Source organism: Pseudonaja textilis, chromosome 7 (assembly GCF_049901715.1).
Source record: "Pseudonaja textilis isolate UNSWEBS1 chromosome 7, rPseTex1.2, whole genome shotgun sequence".
NCBI lineage: Eukaryota > Metazoa > Chordata > Lepidosauria > Squamata > Elapidae > Pseudonaja > Pseudonaja textilis.
In genome coordinates this window covers 22416499-22431063 of record NC_141996.1, presented here as the reverse complement: position 1 = coordinate 22431063, position 14565 = coordinate 22416499, and positions in this window count along the sequence as shown.

Sequence of the window (14565 nt, the reverse complement as noted above, 5' to 3'; positions counted from 1 at the left end):
TTCTTCTTGAGGATTGTTTTTAGGAGCAGAGCTGGAGAGAGTACTCACTTCTGGAACACTGTGCAGATTTCCTCACTAGACATTCTACAATTCTGCTTTCTGGGACGCCCACATTTGGTCCATTATTTCATAAGTAGGACATTCCTTCTAGTGGGTTGACAGCTTACTGTAGATGATGCTTTAATTGGCCCTTCAGAGGATAAAAAATGTGAGAGAAGCTGCTTTAAGAGACAGAGCGACAACAAGAGAGTTTCTGAAGCGCTTCTTTGCCCTCATCCTCCTCGCTCGCCACTGTTTCTCTCTAGAGATTTTATTTAGTTCCAATGACAGGCACAGCCAATAAGTATGTACTGTCACCACCTGAAGGACTGATACAGAGAGCAGCTTTTTCAGAAACTTTATCCCACATTGGGGTCCTCTCTGCTCACAGAAGCATTATTCATTTTCCCATGCTCAAGCTAACTCTGATCAGGTTGGAGCAAGGCTTCCACAACAGTGTGAAAACTATTTGGGGAAATCAAGTTCATATCCGAATGGATGAAGACTGAAATGCAGGTGGGCCACAGAGTGACCAGCTTCATACACTGCAGTAAGCTATAATTTGCTGAGTTGGCACAGCTCAGTAAAACCAAACCAACCCATTTGCATTGGAATTTAGCCTTGCCTTCAACAGGGCCAAGCTGCAGCACTAACTAAAACGCTACTTCACCTCCTCAAAAACCAATATATGCTTTTTAAAACATCGGTTTATATAGTGTTTAGTTGCAGACCTGTCTATTATGCAGCTTTGCAAAAAAGCAGCAGCAGGCATTTTTCCCCAAGAAGAGAACTATAACAATAATAAATTAAATAGGAATCTGCTGATCTTCCACAACACAACAAATAATTGCCTGATGCAGCCATTTCTCTTCATCTAAAGATAAGAGCATGCTGAGGACTACCTACAAGCATTATTTTTGCATTGCAGAAATAAAATTCATAGAGGAAATTATAACTTACATCTTTTACTGACAGTACATCTCACCTTTTCCTCTGATAGTTTAACACTGCACATATAGGAGTGTATAGTATTCTAATATGATTCCCATAACAACATTATTGTGATTATCATATATCCCAGAGAGTCACTTTTCATGAGGTAGGTGGCTATATAAATTTGATTAACAAATGAATAAACAATCCTGTGAGGCAAGTTGGACTAAGAATGAGAGTAACTGGCTGTAAATTACCAGTGATCCAGGGTGAAGGAAGACCACAGGTCTGGCTCTTCTTGATCTAAATTTGGCACTTCAGCCACTTTTACCTTACCCTGGACATCGTTCTATATTTCCTTCTTATTTAGTGGGCACTGTAGTCATATTCAGGAGAGAACAATCCTGGTCTTACTGTTATTTTTTTTTTTTTAAAAAAAACATGGTTTTGTTAATGGGCATGGAAATCCCATGAAAGCCCATTAAATAGCTGATAAAAGTTTTATTGCATTTTCCTTTCTTTTGTTATTAGACTTTTAAAATTATTTTAGCTGTTTTAATGGATAGATTATATTGGTTGTTTAGAGTTTTTTAAAAAAAAATGTGCACCCCACTTAGAGTCACAGGAAAGTGAGATGGGTGGGTGGTTATATAAATTCAGTCAATCAGTCAGTCAGTCAATCAACCCATCAATCAATCAATCAATCTGTCTAGAGGCCATCTTCCTCCTGACTTGTATGTAGAAACAGTTAGTGATGGAGAAGACTTTCTGTCTGCATCTCCCCTCTTAAATAAGAAAATATATTAGAAGTGCGAGACAAATTTAGTGCCTTTGAATGAGGTTTTCTTTTCTATAGTGTACTCTGAAATCTAATAAGTTTGCCAGAACTCACACAAAGCAAGTGCCGTTATTTATGTAGTAGAGAACACATCACATCCTTCAGATCAAGGAGAATAGTTAATATTAATAAATATTAATAAATTGAAGCAAAACTGATATGATGTACCCTCAGGCAACACAATAGTGACTGAAATTGTGTTCTCTTTCTCTTTCATCATGGTTGAAAGAAGACAGACTAACTTATCATGGTTTTTTCCCCACTTCATAATTCATGCCTTATTTTTTTAAACATCTATACATGTTTTTTCCAGTCATTAAATCTGTGGTCCACTGTGATTAAAAAAAAAGAGGGTGAAATTCTCTAGTGAGATTTCCCCTCAATAAAACATTACATGATGACTGCACCGTGCTATATATCTGATAGGAAAAGAATCATGCTGATGGCAAGTTAAGCATTCAAGTCATGAAAATAAAAAAACAGCTTCTCTTTAAATGTATGTACTCAGGCTTTATAATTATGTTGGTAATGTTATAACCATAGCGGGGTGATTTGTTAGCCTGTGGATTGAACTAAGCAAATAAAAAAACTATTTTATGGGAAATGGGTACTTGTTAATTTCTGGGCTCCTTCCGCAGTTTCATTTTTCAAGCTTTCATGGGTGTTCATTATAATAATGAGCCACTGAAGCACTGCTGCTAATCGGCAGGTAGCTCTCAGTTCAGGAACTTGTTATACCTGTCATAATAAACTTCCTGAATTGATCCTTGAGCAATAACAAGCAAGTCAACAGGAAGCAGAGAAGTTGATTAAAAAATTATGACTCCAGACTCAGGAGGATGTGAAATAAGAGCTCAAGAATGAAAGACAGATTATCATATGGATATTGTGCCCCCTTAAAGGGTTTATTTGCCCATCATTGCTGAATCATAAAAAGATGATTAATTTTCAGGGAAGCTTTTGAAAGCATTGGGTTTTAGACTGTTGAACAAGAAGAACCTTTAGTGGCATTTATTCAATGGATTGGAAAATTGACCTTGGCTTCTCTCTCTCTCTCTCTCTCTCTCTCTCTCTCTGATGCAGTAGAGAGCACTTGAAGTATAAGGCAGCTAAAGATTTTCGTATAGTCTGCTTATTTGCCAATCTTATTCATTTATTTAGTGAAGCTTTCCACATGCTATATCTACTAAGCTCTTTTTAGGTCTTAAGATGATCTTAAATACAACATTATAATAAACAGAACACATGACTTCTGTTACTGTTCCCATGGCTATGAACTCAAGATTCCTAATGTCTAAATGTTAATATTTAACTGGTCCAAGTGCATTAAAAATGCACAACCATAAAAGCATGTACACAGTTTAAATGGTTTAAATATCTAATTGATTATATTTAGTTTAGGTTCTCAAAGTTGGAAAAAGCCATTTAACTCATTGTGCAACATGTTGGTATCCAAATTAAAGCATCCATGTTGTCTGTCTCAAAGGGGAAGGTCATGGTTTCCGCTGCTGAACTGCACCACTGAATCAGAATCTGCCTTTTTGTAATTTTCATGCCCATATTTTAGTAAACAAATCAAAATGGCAAGAAACATAACTATATTCACAATGCTATGTAGTGTGTGCATGTTTGTGGGTATGCAAAGCATACTTATATTACAGCTAAAAATCCCCCTGGTATTCAGATAAGCATCTTTATAGTCCCAAGAAATCACCTCAAATACGCCTCCAAATGTTCCTGTGTTATGATTTACTAACTCTGATATTCCTATCTTTAAACTTTTGTTTCAGAAGGGAATTCTACTTCCGTTGGTTGAGATCTTCTGGCTCTGTGTGTGGTCCACTCAGCTCTGATCTAGCCAAATCTGGCTAAGTTTTCCGTATATAGGAATTGAGAATCATATCTGGAAAACTATTCACAAACCATCTGAACTCTAAACATGAATCAATTAAAGTGTGTACTTACACATGTTATGGGACAGGGATATAGAGCAGTATCCAGCCTGGGCTTTTCTCCCCTATCTCTTCCCACTTCTTTGGCTTTAACTCACTTTTTTTGGTTGCCCTATCTTTACAGTCCTCCACTGCGGTAGCTCCTAACATAGGTAGAATAACAGGAAAGGTCCCAGAACTGGATGTGGAGAATGTCAATGCTCTGGTTTAGGTAGGTGTGCAAAATCCTGGAAATCCTTCATCTCCCAGACATGGTGCAGCAAGATCACAATCATATCATTAACTACTGGACCTGAAATGAAATTTCCCCGCTAAGTTAAGGCTGCACTTTTAAAACAAGGGTGCATTTTTAAAAAAAGTGACAGGGGTTACATTTTGCAATGACCCTTAAATTTGGCTATGCGTAGAATCAGAAGTAATTTGGGACCACCCTGCTTGCTGTATATCTGCACCCCCAACATCCTCTCCACTTTTCTAGTCCCCCACATTCACGGTTGTTCTGTTTGCTTCCTTCCCTTTTGTTTATTTCTTTTTGTCTCCCCCTGGCACTTTCATCTTTCTGTGTGTCATCATTTCTCTTTTCCTCTTGCTGCTCCCTTTTTCCTCTGAGCTCCTGAAAACTGTATCCACTGTTGTCTCTGCGTAATGTAGTTAAAGGTTTAAAGGTTTACCCTGTCCAGTTGTGCTGACTCAAGGGGTAGTGCTCATCTTAGATTCTCGGCCGAGGGAGCCTGCGTTGTTCATGTGGCCAGCATGAAAATATGGAATGCACTAACCTTCCCATCAAAGTGGTACCTATTTATCTATTTGCATTTGCATACTTTCAAACTGCCAGGTTTGCAGGAGCTGTGGCAAGGAATGGGAGTTCACCTTGTCGATGCTCAGATCTTGAACTTGGGTTGTGGGTTTTCCAGCTGACCAACTCTTAACTGCTGAGCCATTGCATCACCTATTTAGTATTTTTGTCAAATCCGAAGCTTGAAAGTGCCTTCAGCCAATCGTAGTAGTTGAGTGCAGAGAATACCAGCTCAATCTCCCTATGAATATTGGGCAATCAAGGCTCCTTTCCCCTAGTCAAATATGCCATTTCCTCATCCGAGGTTTTATCATAGTTAGCTTTCTTGCCATCTTTCATGGCTGCCACCTAGTAGACATCCAAACTTTTTCAATCCAGATATGGAATCCCTGGAGCCTATTGGTTCCATTGTGCCATATATTTATAAAGAGCAAAAAGAGAAGCAAAAATTATAGTGGGAAAAAGATTTCAAGCATCTCTCTCTGCTCCATAATTCATGCACTTGTTGTATCCATGTATATGTTGAATTTCTTGTGGGCTTGCAAAGCATAGGGAGAAACTGTTGGCATAGTATCTGGAAAGATACTATGGTGGACTGTTTGGAGATTTATAAGAAATACTAAAAAAAAAACCCATAATTTCCTTGCTTCGTGAAAGATAACCTGTTTGCTAGTGAAGTATTATGCATTTTGTGAATATTGGATGGTTGCTAGCACAGCTTTGTTCAACAGTTTATATTCAAGCCTGGTTGGGAAAAGCTTGAACTGGGAGGCCAGGAGAAAACGTATAAGAGCAGCCTGTCCAATTAGGAAAAAAAAATGCTAAGGGGCTCTGGAAGAACATATTTACCTATTACAGAAATGAAGGAATAAACTTTAAATTTTAAAGGGTGTCAAAATATAGTATTTGTGATTAGAATTTCATGGTATAATGCAGAACATTATGGTTCTGTTCTGCAACCAGAGTGATGAGATCAAAGGCAAGGAGCCAAGCTACAGAAGGTTGTAAGCATCGTAAGCGATAAGATTTCATTAATGCTGACACAATACGATATTACACATCTTGCAGAACAAGTTTGCAAAACCTGGAGCCTCCATATGTTATAGAATTTTACTGATGTAGAAATCATTGGAATACTCTGCCCTTGTGTGTTTCTGAATTAGGGTAAACCTAATCCTATCCAAGAACCAATCAACCACACCTTTACTCAATATATGCATGGGACATATTCATCTGAAGGGAGTCAGATCAGGCCTATTGGTGCACAAGGGGTGAATTAAGGTCAGGCATCCACCCACTCTCTTCCCAATCTGAAGTACCTTTCAATCCTACTGACTGCAGTATAGTAGTCTTCCCCAATCTGATCACCCTCCAAATATATGGACTTTTAGTCCCTAGTAGTATCCCACAGATCTGCCTAGGAGATAGCTACGCATTGTGAGATGACAATAATCCAAGGCTGATCTACACCATACTTCATGTGAGAGGTCCTTCTTCTTCCTCAAGTAGCTGGACCTCTTGACCTGCTGTAGAGTCACAGGTCACACTCCTTCCTCATTGCCCGAAGCTTCTCACATAATGCAGATACTACAGGAAGTAGCTGGGGCAGAGTGACTCTTATAATGCTGTGGATGGCATGTGCAGCCTTAGAAGTGATATTAGGCATTAGCATCAGCTCTGGGTTGAATTCCTGGCTTGCTGTCAGAAGGAGCTGCAGAAGCCAATAATAGGGATCTTCGGGAGAGAAAGCATATACTATTATAGAGATACAACTGTCATAATGCTATGAAGAGAGAAGAAAATAATTCCATTTCTTTTTAAGGGGCAGACAAGACTGCTTTGAGAATAACTTCTGGTTCTTTTGCCTTCAGGTTTCTTTACTTTTCATCCCAACTGTAAACTAGAGGCATTAAGGTCTTATTTCCATGGTGCTGTTCGCTAATCACCTTTGGATGCAATGTGTTCCCTTGCTTAATTAGGGTCTGTGTGACTCTGTGGACTCTGTGATTCACAATCACAAAGCCTGTAGTAATAACACAATGCCACTGTGTATTTACAGTTTATCAACATGATGTTTCCAAAAGAAAAGAGGCAAATTGTTCTTTGTGTTCCAGAATATGGATTTTTTTTTCCATTTCCTGTGCAGAATAAGCTTGAAATATGAGAACCACCAGTATGGGATAGCCTGCTGACAACAAGGCTTCAGGGAAGTGTCTTTGCAGATGTCCTTCTTTAACGATGTAGAGTTACCATGGAAATCTGTGACACACAAATCTGGTAGCTGTCAGTCTTTTAAAGTATGCATTAACGGAGAACCTTTGTGGCAAAGCCATTTCTTTTGCTGTGGAAGAAGATGAGCAAGACTTCTCATGTATATTATTCAGAACCTACAATTAGTTTCCATTTTATGAAAACAAGATCGATAAGGGAAAGCAAATAACCTACACCACTCTTTCCCTTCCTTTGGATCCAGACAAGAACTGGACATGGGTCATGATGATTATGAGATAGTGGAGGTTGTTGATTCTCAGAATGTAAAACCATTAGTGATTAAATATAAAACATACAGTTGGTCAGGAAATTGTGTAATTTTACCTCAAAAGCATGTGTTAAGCAAAACCAAAGTTGGGATTGTTAAGAGCAAAAACCCAGTTTTGTAATTTTTCAGGAGCTTAAAATACATATTTTAGATAAATAAATAACAGTAGATAAATAACAGATAACAGATAATCAGATTTGGAAGGGACCTTGTAGGTCATCTAGTCCAACCCCCTGCCCAAGCAGGAGACCCTACACCATTACTGACAAATGGCAGTCTACACATTGAAAACTGAAAATATGCACACAGAGTATGTTCATTCAGATCTTCCTTGCTATTTTTTTCTCCCCTAAGAATGTAAGAAACTGCCTGGTAACACTTCTTCATGGTTTTAGGTAAACGTTCAGCAATAATTTCAGGCAGCCAGAGAATAGCATGGAACCTCACACAGTAATGTGGTTACTCTTCTCATCAAATTAGCTCAAATAATGACACTGTCACCAAAGCTCACAAAGTTTTAATGATCTCTGCTGCAAGACTTCCAGAAACTGGTGAGACCTTGCAGGCATTCAGTGAGCATTTCTGGGTTCTTCTATAAGATTTCCATAACCTTGACAAAGTTCATCTGGTGATCATCATCACTAACTCCATTTTGAAACTCTAGCTTATGCTCTGTTATATTGCCATTCTTTGGGTTTGCCTTTGGACCTTTATATCCATTTCCTACACAACTTATTTTTAACTGTAGATTTTAAGACCTTTTCCATAGTTTCCTGTAAGGAAATTTGGGAATAGAATACTGTTATGTCCTGAGGACTCTAGGAGTTCTCACTCAGGTCCATTCACTTTGCGGGGGCATTTTCCCCTTCACCCATTGGTTGGTTCTCCCCAGCAGCCAGCTATAAAAGCAGGCTGCGGGGTCCAACCAGTTGCTGATCGCTGCGAGCCAGTTCCAGGCGTGGCAAGCACGGTCAGCCCTTTATTGTTATAATAAAGTATTGTTGCACTCATGCTCTGGTTCAGCCTCTCTTTTCCCAAACTTAACACTGGCGACGAGGGTGGGATGGCTACCAGAAGCACCATGCAACCGCTGAGTCACTAGCCGCCGATCCGCAGCCAGAGAGAGCGATCGGCCGGCGATAAGAGCAACGCTGATCCGCAGCCAGAGAGAGCGGTCAGCAAGCAAAAAGAGCAAACAAAAAGAGCAAACGCTGGTCCGCTGACAGAGAAAGCGGCCAGCAAGCAATAGAAGCGAACACTGATCCGCAGCCAGAGAGAGCGGTCAGAACGAAAGTTAGAAGCGTCTGTAGCCGCTTGTTAGCCCAGCTACAGGGAAAGTGAAGCGCTGCGAGCCGCAGCCGCTCATTGTTTAGGCGCGAAATTCAAACGGCTGTCATTTGAATTTCAAACCTAAAAGGCACAGCACGGTGCTGTAGTCAAGTCACTGACGCCCACACAGGCGCGAATTCAAACGCCGCCAACGGCTGACGGCCAAACGTGGCTAACCCAGAGAGAGAGAGAGAGGATTGCGAAAAGCCTCTCCAGAGCTGAAATCACTTGCCTGCCACAGGCATTAGAACATTTTTCTGCTGCCCCAGAGAGATTTTGTCCACAGGTTGTTCTACCGGCCCCATCACCATGAACTCCAATCCAGTCTTCCCAGCGTTCAAACCGGATGAGGAGAAGTGGGAATCATACAAGAACCGTTTTAACCATTATATCGATGCAATTGGGCTGGCTGATGCTGGAGAGCATCGGAAAAAATCGTATTTCCTGATCTACTGTGGAGCCATCGTCTTCGATACTGCCACAGCCCTCGTGGCCCCACGTGAGTTGAAAAACGTTCCTTGGTCAGAGCTACTTGAAATCCTCACTAACCACTATTCTCCCAGGCCCTCACAGATTGCCAGGAGATTCACCTTCCGTATGAGGAAGCAAGCGGACAAGGAAACCATTAATCAGTATATGGCCGCCCTCAGAACAGCAGCATTGCATTGTGGGTTTGGAACCTACCTGGAGGACATGCTCCTCGATCAACTAGTCTGCGGGGTCAAGGACCTACACCTTCAAAGGCGCCTCCTTGCGAAAAAAGACCTCAATCTTGCACAAGCAGTCGAGGAGGCCTTAGCAGCAGAACTGGCAGCGCACTCAGCCACCGAAATCCATGGCCCGACTGCCAAGCTGACGTCAATTTCAGTCCACTCCGAGGAGGTGGTAGCAGAGGAATCCCTGAGTGATGAAAACGACGTCCACCGCCTCTCCAACGACAGACGGCCGCAGGTAGGAGCCAAACAAGAAAACATCGGTCCACCCAAGCACATCACCCTGTGCCTAGCCTGTGGTGGATCTCATCTGAGGGCCACCTGCAAGTTTAAAGGAGCCACCTGCAATAACTGCCATAAAGGGGCACATCGCGAGAGTCTGCCAAGCCCCTCAAAGCTCAACACAAAGGCACCCCCCCGTCTCACACTCGGGGCCGCAGAGGCAAGTATTGAACTGTCGCACGCACCACCGTGCCAAGCACACTTGCCACACTGTTAGTAAAATCTCTCTCTCCGTTTCCTTAGAAGGTAAACCGTGCCGCATGGAGGTTGACACAGGGTCAGCGCTCTCAATTATCTCATGGAACACCCTCAGGAGGCTCCAGCCCAGCCTGTCCACTAGCCGGCTCCAGAAGTGCCATTTTAGCCTGAAGGACTACCAGGGGAAGACCATTCCTGTAATCGGCAGAGGCAAGTTCCTTGTCAATTTTAGAGCTTTTAAAGGTCACCTACCTCTAGTGGTAGTTAACGGCAATCTCCCTACCTTATTGGGGCTCGATTGGTTTCCCCATCTCGGCCTAGGGCTAACAGGAGTCCATGCTGTCTCAACCTCAGACACTGACTCCTTATTCGCTGATTACTCAGATGTATTCAGCGATGAGCTGGGGTGTTATAACGGTACCCCAATATCATTCTCAGTCGACCCCCAGGCAGTCCCAATCAGGCTAAAACCGCGTAGGGTCCCATTCGCTATTCGGCCAAAACTAGATGCTGAATTGGATAAACTATTAAAACAAGGGGTCATTGAGCCAACAGATTTCGCCAAATGGGAGACGCCCATTGTCACACCCCTCAAAAAGACGGTAGCCTGAGAATTTGCTCGGACTACAAGACCACAATCAATAAGTTTCTACAAGTTAGCGCTTACCCAGTGCCCGTCATTCAGCATTTATTACACACTTTTGAACCTGGCAGCATTTTTGCCAAATTGGACATGTCTCAAGCGTATCAACAGTTCCCTGTTGACAACCAAACAGCGGAACTCCAGACCATTGTCACTCACAGGGGTGCTTTCCGATGCAAGCGTCTCCAATTTGGCGTAAGTGTTGCCCCAGGTATCTTTCAATCCCTCATGGAGCAGATTTTACAGGGCCTCCCTGGAGTAGTACCCTACTTCGACGACATCTTAGTCTCGGCCAGGGACAGACCCCAACTCTTCCAGAGAGTTCGAGCAGTGTTAGAGAGGTTCAGACAGCATGGCCTCAAATTGAAAAAAGAAAAATGCGCCATTGCCACTAGACAGGTGGACTTTCTGGATTATAAAATTGACGCCTCAGGCATTCACCCCCTGGAGTCCAAGGTTAAGGCAATTCACGAGGTACCCACTCCAACCTCCAAAACTGAACTACAGGCCTTCTTGGGGCTATTAAACTTTTACGTGTCTTTCTTGCCCCATAAAGAATCAGTAGCTGAACCCCTACACAGATTACTGGATAAAAAGTCACCTTGGCACTGGGGGCACAAAGAAGACCATGCTTTTCACGCCGTGAAATCACTACTCACGTCAGAGGCGGTACTTATTCAATTCGACCCCAACCTTCCTTTAGTGCTGGCAGCAGACGCATCCCCCTTTGGAATTGGGGCAGTATTAAGCCACAGGCTTCCCAATGGCGCCGAGGCTCCCATTGCCTTTTTCTCCAGGACGCTCTCCGCAACAGAGCGTAATTACAGCCAGATCGATAAGGAAGCTCTAGCAGCTGTTGCAGCAGTGAAAAAATTTCACGAATTTCTCTTTGGCCATTTTTTCGAGCTGGTCACAGACCACAAGCCCCTCCTGGGTCTACTAGCTGGGGACAAACAGACCCCTCAAGTCCTTTCCCCTAGGATGACGAGATGGACCCTCTTCCTAGCAGCCTACTCCTACAGACTCATACACCGGCCAGGTAAAACATTGTCCCACGCTGACGCTCTCAGCCGCTGTCCCTTGCCGGCTCCGACTGAAGACCCTGCTCCTGTCCACGCTATTTTCGAGGTAACACAATTGGACCTCCCCATCACTGCCCTTGACATTGCTGCTAAAACCAAGGCAGACAAAACGCTCGCCCAGGTGCTCGACTGGGTGAGGAGGGGGTGGCCGGGTGGCAATGTTGAAAACAAATTCTCACCTTTCAAGACCCGCATGCAGGAACTGTCCAGTTTGCAGGGCTGTCTACTGTGGGGCACTCGAGTGGTCATCCCGACCTTACTGCGTACCCGAGTCCTGGAGGCGTTGCACGAGGGAAACCCTGGCATCGTGAGAATGAAGGCATTAGCACGCAGCTACGTATGGTGGCCGGGCCTCGACGAGGACATCGCTAGATGGGTAAGCTCCTGCAACCCCTGCCAGGAATCCCGTCCAGCTCCTCCTATTGCCACCCCTACTAAATGGGAGAGCGCCAGCGCTCCGTGGTCTAGAATTCACATCGACCTGGCCGGCCCCTTGCATGGGAAAATGTTCCTAGTGGTCGTGGACGCCTATTCTAAATGGATTGACGTTGCACAGCTATCCACGACCACCACACAAGCAATCACCAACGTATTAACACGCCTGTTTGTTACACACGGGCTACCTGACTCCATTGTCTCCGACAATGGCCCACAGTTCGCATCAACCGAGTTCAGCCGTTTCGCTGCCAACCTGGGTATCCGCCACATTTTCACAGCCCCATTTCATCCTGCCAGTAACGGATTGGCTGAAAGGGCCGTCAGGACCACTAAAGAAGCCCTGGCTAGGTTCAGTAAGGATGACTGGCACCACAAACTCTCGCGTTTCCTGATGAGCCAGCATTCAACTCCATGTTCAGTCACCAACAAGTCCCCAGCTGAGCTCCTGATGGGCAGGCGTCTGAGGATTGTATTGGACAGACTTCACCCACAATACTGCCCTGACTCTCCCCTCGCTTCCACATCGGGGTTAGACATTTTATCTTACAGGAGCCAGTATTCGCGAGGAACTTCGCTGGAGACCCCTGTGGATCCCGGGCGAGATCGTGGCCATCACCGGACCAAGGTCGTATCGGGTCAGACTGGAGGACGGCCGGGTCTGGAGAAGGCACCTGGACCAGCTGCGTAGGCGCCTCAGCACCCACACTAGCAGGGACCCAGAATCACAAAGCGACGGGAGGTCTCAGCATCAACCCCACATCCACATCCTTCCCGGCGACCAGTACACACCAACAGTCATTCCAGAAAGCCCGAGCACGGACAGCGGCGCCCAGACGGTGGACCAGCCCGATCCAGTCTACGGGAGCACGTCCCCAGTGACCAACCCTACGAGTCCCGGGCCTGCCCGAACCGAGGGGCACGTTGGTGACACTTACCCGGCTCTGCCTTCCCAGACAGACTCTGAACGGACAGTCAGCGTTCCAGAGCTGCGCCGTTCAGGGCGCCAACATAAACCTCCTGCCTACCTCAAAGACTATGCGTGTTCGCATCTGGGGGGAAGGGGTGTTATGTCCTGAGGACTCTAGGAGTTCTCACTCAGGTCCATTCACTTTGCGGGGGCGTTTTCCCCTTCACCCATTGGTTGGTTCTCCCCAGCAGCCAGCTATAAAAGCAGGCTGCGGGGTCCAACCAGTTGCTGATCGCTGCGAGCCAGTTCCAGGCGTGGCAAGCACGGTCAGCCCTTTATTGTTATAATAAAGTATTGTTGCACTCATGCTCTGGTTCAGCCTCTCTTTTCCCAAACTTAACAAATACCACCCAATGATTTCACCTGGGATTTGATACAAAAGAAAGGAGTTTTTTTTTAGCCAGTAACCTAGCTACTTCAAGTGCTTTTTACATTAATTCTAGGTCCTTTTCCTGATCAATATCTATGCCAGAATGCCTTTATCTATATTCTGTTGCTGCTTTCTATTGAAGCTCTGTTCAGTGGAGGTTAGGAGATATAAGAAGACTACTAACATATCTACAGTATATAATATTAAAGCAGGTGGAAATTAGGGGAAGAGGTAGAGAAAGGAGGAGGTTGCAGTCAGAGGTTGTATTTAGCAGGTTCTGACCAGTTCTGGAAACTGATAGAGGACATTTTGAGTAGTTCAGAGAACTGTCAAATACCACCTCTGACTGGCCCCGCAACCATCTATTCTCTGCCTTCCGAGTCCCAGCTGATTGGCGGGGACTTCTTTTGTTGCCCTGCACAGGAAAACTGAGCTGGAAAGCAGGTTAGTGGGGTGAGGTGGGAATGGATTTTGCAGTATCCTTCCCCTGGAGTGGGCTGGGGATGGAGATTTTGCAGTATCCTTCCCCTGCCACACCCACCAAACCAACACCCACAGAACTGGTAGTAAAAAAAATTGAATCCCACCACTGGTTACAGTGAAATCATTTTATACTATAACCTCCCTGAATTAAATTTATAAGGCTCAGAAAAAGTAAACCTTGTCAGGCTGAAAAAAAGCCTCCACAATTTGTTTCTATAGACGAGGAAAAAAATGTTCTGTTCAGTATAATCCATTTTGAACAGAGCTAATTTATGTTCACAGCACTGACATGCAAATCAGAATATAATGATCCATGGGTTCTTGCACATTCCTTAATTGTCTGGCATGGTTTTCTATTAAAAACAAAGTTATTCCTTCAATACGTGTTCAATAAGAATTACACAAAGTGTTTTAGAACTTTAATTTTCATTCAGAAGTGATTTATTCCCGCAAATGTGACTGAACAATTTCCAATCTATGTAGCCAATAATCAAAGATCCTGAGAGTTGTGATAGTTCTTTAGACTACCAGTCTTTATGCATGATACGCTTTATAGATTATAACTAAGACCTTGAATTATGTCCAGGAGCTGACTGGTAACCAGCAGAGCTCACAGGGCAACATGCCACATTCTGCTCAGCTGGAGCTTCCAAATAGTTTTCAAGGGCAGCCCTACGTACAGGGCATTGCAATAGTCCAGGAAACCAGAGCATCAGTTAACATCTGAAGGGACTTCTGGTCCAGTAAGGGCACAATTGGTGCTCAGTATGGACTTATGCAAAAGCCTTCTATCCACAGCTGCCACTTGTTCCTCAAACCTTTACTTAGGCATTTTTTTTAATATCAGACAGATTTTGGGGGGGCTGGTGGTGTGGAAAGAAAGCAATTTTCCTCATTTACAATGTCTTTTATACATTTTATCATGGCAGATGAATGCAGGCATTTTTCTAAATATTTTCCACT